General features: G+C 43.8%; 1 long non-coding RNA gene across 1 annotated transcript; it reads right to left on the bottom strand.

The window, feature by feature from the left end:
* Positions 1-4,516: 4,516 nt before the first annotated feature.
* LOC119363725 lies at positions 4,517-6,430 on the bottom strand. Its single transcript, XR_005174332.1, has 4 exons — positions 6,031-6,430; positions 5,658-5,948; positions 5,349-5,574; positions 4,517-4,586 (listed from the first exon to the last, which is right to left on the bottom strand). It is a non-coding gene; the product is annotated as an uncharacterized LOC119363725 (long non-coding RNA).
* Between the last annotated feature and the right edge of the window lie 290 nt (positions 6,431-6,720).

Genomic DNA, 6,720 nt, shown 5'->3' with positions numbered 1-6,720 from the left:
GTGGATGGAGCCGCGCCATGTAGGCTCGGGACCGAGCACCGGCAGCACTGTGAGATCGAATCAAGAAGAAAATGTGGCGATTAGTGTAGAACCTCTTTGGTGGTGCCGATTAGGCATCAGCTTCATCCGAGGAAATGATGATGATGCTCTTCCGGTGGTGCAGGTGAAGACGGCGATGTGGGAATGGAGGTGGCGCGAAAGACGAGGGAACATCAGGGTAGCTCCTTGGAGGTGGAGGACGGGGTGGTTGAACTAGCGGGACGACGAGATCGACAACGGATCCTCATCCGATGCAGTGGATGAGGGACGTCGAGGTGTTGCTGTGGACGACGTCGTCGGGGAAGAGGCTACAGCCGGGTGGCAGACGGAGGAGGGTGTGGGGCTTCGCGGGTTTTCGCTGCCTTGGTGTATAAATGGTGGGCAGATGGGATGGGGGGAACCATGGCTTAGGGATGCGCTTGTCCGAAATGTGGGGTAAGTTATGAAAGTACCCCCACCAATTTGAGCTAGGCAGTTCTTTTGGTTCAGGCGTATCACGGGCATTTCGCGTATCAGGATTTCGCAGGAGGTGATAGTTTTCGCGCGCGTTGTAATTTTGGGATAGTAAGGCGCGGTTTGAGATGGAGGGAGTTTTCAGAGCACAACGAGACAAAGATATATCTTAAATATTTCGGGGTAACAAGACGTAGGTTGAAGAGGCGGGAGTTTCGCAGCACGATAGACAAAGATGCCAGCTTGAAATTTCGGCATAACAAGGCGCGGCTTGAAATTTTGGGAGAACAAGCTTAACGTGTACAAAAATAAAGACAATTCACACCTCATTACTAGAGAGAGCCATGTCTCGTTTTACTATATTACTAGAAATGATTCAAATACAACTACAAAAAAAAATTGGGACAACAAACATAACGTGTACAATACCAAATCAAGTTGCACTTCCCTCAACAATAAAAAAACAATTCGTGTTGTGTAGCATATGGACTAAATTTGAGTGCATTTTCCCTGTTTGAATGGGATTGTACTCGGGTTAGTTATACAACTATCTAAATATTATCTTCACAACACATGACATGAATATAGGAGTAGTAAATTCCTATATAAATACGAACTACATGTACATACGATCTCAAATTCAATTATATGTATCCATTTTATGTTGAATTCAAATCATAGTACATGTACTCTAGCTAGATGTTCGGAATCTAAACTATGTATGATACTACGTACATGTGTTTAACACACACAACACACACACAAACACCATTTAGACTAGTAAGGTACACGTGCATTGCACGAATGAGATTTGGCAACCAAATTATGAATAAATACCACATTATAGCATGTAAGCTTTGAGTCACATATGCATGATGTAGATGTTCGTTTAATTCTTATAGTTCATCTCATTCAAAATCATCTAGTTTTTATAAGAAAGCTAATCTATTTTAAGATTCATGAAATTGTGCGTTGTAAAGCATAAAGTAAAAAATAAATAATGACAAATCATGTATAAAACATTTAGGAAATTATGATACGAAAGATTTTATAACAAAGAAGAAGTGCTTGTGTTTTGAGGTTTGTGCATTATGCTTAAGTTCAACCATGGAGTCTTCTAGATTGCACATGTGGCAAAATCTGGTGGAATGTAGATGATATCCAATGACTAGTAGTGCTCGAATTTGCCATCTCTGCACCGTCGGGTTGGCTTTATCCAACGACCATCTTTCAAAGTTAAAGTTATTTGTACACTATATAAAAAATATAAAATATAATATATAGGGGTATAGATATAGGTATGTGATGTGAAAGCCACCCATCATCTCCAATTAGAATAGTGTTTCCATGCACGGATGCAATGTGGCCAAACGATGTCTGCCATCGGTATCTCAAATTCAAATCAGTCTGACCTTGTTCAATGTGTATACAGTATAACATGCTCGTTTCCAAATCACACCGCACATATCTCAGTTATATTCATGCATGCATGGGTTTCAAACATCATGATCTCTTATTCAAATATTTGAATTCAACTTTACATTGACTATGACCTCACCTAATCTTTTACACCCACACAATCATCTTCTCTTTATAATTGTATCACTAACTTTATCTCATGCATGCATGCACACACACTACCACTCAGCATTATCCATCGCACACATGCAATCTTTTTCTTCAGGTTGGTCTCCCATGCATGCACACACACACACACACACCTCTCCCTCTTCATCATATCGGGCATTCTTTATCTCTCATGTGCATGCGCAACAATCAATGTTCCTCTGTGTGTGTGTGTGTATATAGCTAGGTCTTTCCCAGTTTTCCACACAAACCGATCAATCTATATATCTAGTGAGGTCTCACCCTCTTTCCCACGTACACATCGATCAATCTATACCTCTCTATATAGGACTACATAGCTAATACACCCACATTAATTATATATCCAACGTCCCCCTCTCATCATCTGTGCCTTCCGCTTCATCTCTCAAACGCATGCACAGTGGCGAAGACAAGGGCCAGCAAGGGCCCTGCCCCCACTAACATCACTATATATTGAGGCTAATATGAATGTGATCAGTAGATCAATTGCTGGTAAAATGGTTTAAGTTGACGAATTGGCCCTCCTCGTAAAGGATTAGCAATGCTTGGCCCCCTAGCTCATTTATTTTTCATGGCTCCGCCACTGCGTGCAACAACGCACATTCTCTCCCCCCCTCTCTTTAAATATCGATCTCGCACTTGTGCACTCCTTCATAGTCTCCCTCCACTTGGCCCCTCGCACCATCTTCTAGCACTACTGCAGGATGCTGCTAGCGCGACACTACGATCAGAGACCCTTCGAGGAACTGTGTGCGATGCAATAATCGCAAACGGTGGTGTAATAAAACCGTCAAAAATGTGCAAAACATCTGCGATGACAGATGCATCAAACACGATGCATATTTTAGTTGCGTGTGCAATGCAGGGCATACGGTTGATCCAGCAGAACTGTTGGCGATGAGGAAGAACAACAGAAACGGGCAGCCATATCAATGTGTGTGCGATATACGGCATACAGTTCCCTCCGATGAACTTTGTGCAATTTGGGAATGCAATAGAAACAATCAGCCAGATCAAGGTGTGTGTGACATACGACATACAGTTCACTCAGACAATCTGTTTTCGATTAGGTAAGAGAACGGAAACGGTTCATCTTAACATGATGTGTGTGATATGCGTGTAACGACTCCGAACCTGATAAGATTCGATGTCTCTGTGCTCACTGTGCTAGTCCCTGGATCAATAGCTAGGACACACAGTACAAGATGTAATATCAAGAATAAACCACATGTCATAATATTACATCGTAGATCCAGAATTTAATATAATACATACCTGCATTGCTCAAGCTAGCATACAAACAAAATGCAGCAGAAAAGCAAATAAAATCTCCATGAAGTCCATCAACACCACAGGCAAATGTCGAGTATAGACATCATAACCTACATCGTATCACTCACTCGTCGTATAAAATCTGCAACATGAAACATTGCAGCCACGAAGGATCAATACTTTGAATGTATTGGCAAGTCACACAGGGAAATGATATAACAGACCTACTTCTATATGCAAGGTATATCAAAAGAATGGTTGGTGGTTGTTTTGTAGAAAGCTAATTTTTCCCTTATAACTACATAATATAGTAGTCAAATTTTAATTATGTCTTGCTACAATTAAATACATATGGTTGAATTGGGCAATCCAATTCCAACCTATCCCCATTATCAAGTTTCCCACTCAATTTTATTAAAGTATCATCTGTCAAGATCATCCAATAACTGTAATGGCATAGTGGCTCAAATTTGTCCATAACCGGGGACACGGCTAATCATGATTAGTTTATACACTCTGCAGAGGTTTGTACACTTTACCCACTAGACTCAACCCGAAGATTGAGACAAAGTCTTTCAGAAGCAGTCGCCTAGTCCCATAGGAGGCCCATCCCAAGTATCATAACTACATCTGCTGGCACATCCGGGTAAGGTCCCCACAACTGATCAACTAAGCCAGAGCCCATATTAGCCAGTGGTTGTACATGGAAGCTACTAGTCACTAAGTTTGTCTGATCTTTTTGAGCCTGGACGGCACCCACTTACATTCAGAGGGTATAAACCATGATGTTCTTGAAACCACCCAGCAATACCGTTCGGGTGCACTTAGCCATGGTCCATGCCCTTAGAAAAGGAACAAGAAACCATGATGCAACCCTGTCCGTCCAGAGGTGAATTATATATTATGTTTTTACTCAAGTTATATTATATATAGTCCTCACATAATCTCGATGCATACACGAACCAATCCCCGCCTACATAGCATAGCAAGAATACACTACCATGATTGACAATAAGGCCATACTAACTGCATCTCAATAGCAATAGCATACTACCATAATATTCCTACACATGCATAATATGGTATTGTGGTATAGAACTACATGCATAAAAAATAGGATGAAGGATGATCAAGGTGTAACTTGCCTGGTATATTTGATGAAGATCGTCGCACTCACAATTCCTGACAATTCTACTCGTCACGCTCCGAGCAATCTATCGTAAACGAAAGAACTCAAATCAATAACCATGCCGTATGTAAGAACCAAAGAACAACAAAATAAATATGGCAAGGTTGAACAACACCAATATATATAGGCTTAATATATTATATAGGGTCTTTTATGTGCTATAAAGGACAAGTGAATAAATCAACTCACAAGAGTCAATGCATGAAGAAGATGATATATAAGATTATATTGGAGATAAGATGGAACATGGTCAAAAGTATTTTGAAAACAACACATGTGTCATTTGACATACTGCATATGACATATGGGTTCATTTGCCAAAAGAATTACTTGAAAAGAAGTACTACAACCCAAGTTGTAGTAGAATGAAGTTTGAATTGAATTTAAATTCAAAACAGGGCAAGGAATATTTGAATATGGAGTTCACATGATATGTTCAGGAAGTATTTGATATAAGCAATCATATGCCAAAAGAATCAACCGGATCAGACACATGGTTTGCAAGATGTGGTCAACATATGATTTGAAAACAAATTTGATTGCTAGAATTTGAAGAGTTTAGAAGTTAAAACTGTTGATTCCAGTGGATAGGTAAGATCAAGATGAACACATAGGAAAAGTTTCACTGAGTTTGGATGTGTAGACCAAAAATTATAGCAGAAACAATATGTGCACAGATTGTGTTAAAAACTCTGCCGTGGCAGCGACGCTGCTGATGCTGTGTTGTGCGGGTGCCATGTGGCAGTATGTGATTCGTCGAGAGATGTCATGTGCGTGGTGTGCTCACCGTGAGCCAACGGACGACAGCGGCAGTACGGGCGGGGGCGGCGGCACTACTCCGGTGGTCCTCCATCGAAGTTGAGGCGGCATTGTGGGTGCGGTGTTCGACGGGGGTGGTGATGGTGGCGTAAAACGGCGAAGGAAGTGCCCTCTGTTGGTGGCGTCGTCGCTCGGTGGTGCCGCCAAACTCCGATGGGATCGAGGGTGTGTCGGTAGCTTGCTCCGGTATCAATCTGCGAGAGGCAAAATGGTTCAGGGGATGCGTCATTGAGAGTCTCGATCAAATAAAGAAACGGCCGCGCTCGGGGATGCATACAGTCATCAGAATCAAGCGACGAAGGGTGCTCGGTGGCGGAGCTTAATCGAATCCGTGCCCTCGTCTCTGCGGAGGAAAATTGGGGACGACTTCGGGAATAGCACGGATGAAGCGCGGCACGACGGACTTAGGGTATTCGTCGTGAGTTCTCTGGTGGGTCCTGCAACGACCGCACGAGCAGATGAACAGGAGGCGGCGACAGCGAGTTTCAGGTAGCGTCGCTCTATTCAGCTAGAGCAACGGCGGCAGCAACGATCTTTGGTGTGGGTGGGATAGCTCGAATCTGAGCTCCTGCGATGGGAAAACTCGGTCAGGAAGGAGCAGAGAGTGGTGGAGGTCCATATACGAAAATAGGGGTCCGAAGATTTCTTACTCTCGCCGGAATTGGCCGTGGAGGGAGGCTCGGGCGGCGGTGTTCTGTTCAGGCGGAGGTCGGTGTGTTCGCTCAGAGAGATAGGGAAGGTAAGGCAACGACGTATAGGAGAAGGGAGGAGCTCAGGACCGCTGGTGGTGACGGAATCGACGATCGATGGAGCTTCGGGTAGCGGAGCTCGGAGAGGTCCATGTGGTTGATCTCGAACAAGGATCCGAAGGATGGATGTGGGAATCGGACGAGAGGAAGAAGCAGGATCGCTAGATGCCCATGGATTGGCGCGACGGGTTCGGGGTCACACGAATCGCCGGAGACCGATCTGGGCGTGGCGGCGTTGTCGTACAGGAAGGGGAGTTCGAGCGAAGGTTGAAGACGCGTGCGGGGTCTACGTGCCGGTCAAACAGAGGAGGGAAGAGAGGCTGGCAAGTGGGCCTACATCTGTTTTTTTAGGGGGATCCAGCGCTGACGCAGGCTGGCGCGGTTGGCTTCTTGGGCTGGGCCAAAAGGCTGGGCTGCTTGTGCGCTGCACTGCGCGCGAGCAAAAGATAGCGAGTGGGCAGTTGGACTGCCGGGTAGACAAGGTTTAGGATTTTCTATATTTATTTTTATTTACAGAAATGACTATGGCTCCAAAATGAACCAATCATTTAACAAATAATACCAGAACATTAAAAAAAGTATAAATACTAA

The sequence above is a fragment of the Triticum dicoccoides genome, chromosome 2B (assembly GCF_002162155.2).
Source record: "Triticum dicoccoides isolate Atlit2015 ecotype Zavitan chromosome 2B, WEW_v2.0, whole genome shotgun sequence".
Taxonomy (NCBI): domain Eukaryota; kingdom Viridiplantae; phylum Streptophyta; class Magnoliopsida; order Poales; family Poaceae; genus Triticum; species Triticum dicoccoides.
The sequence above is the reverse complement of the archived record's forward strand: the minus strand, read 5'-3'. Positions and strand labels throughout refer to the sequence as shown.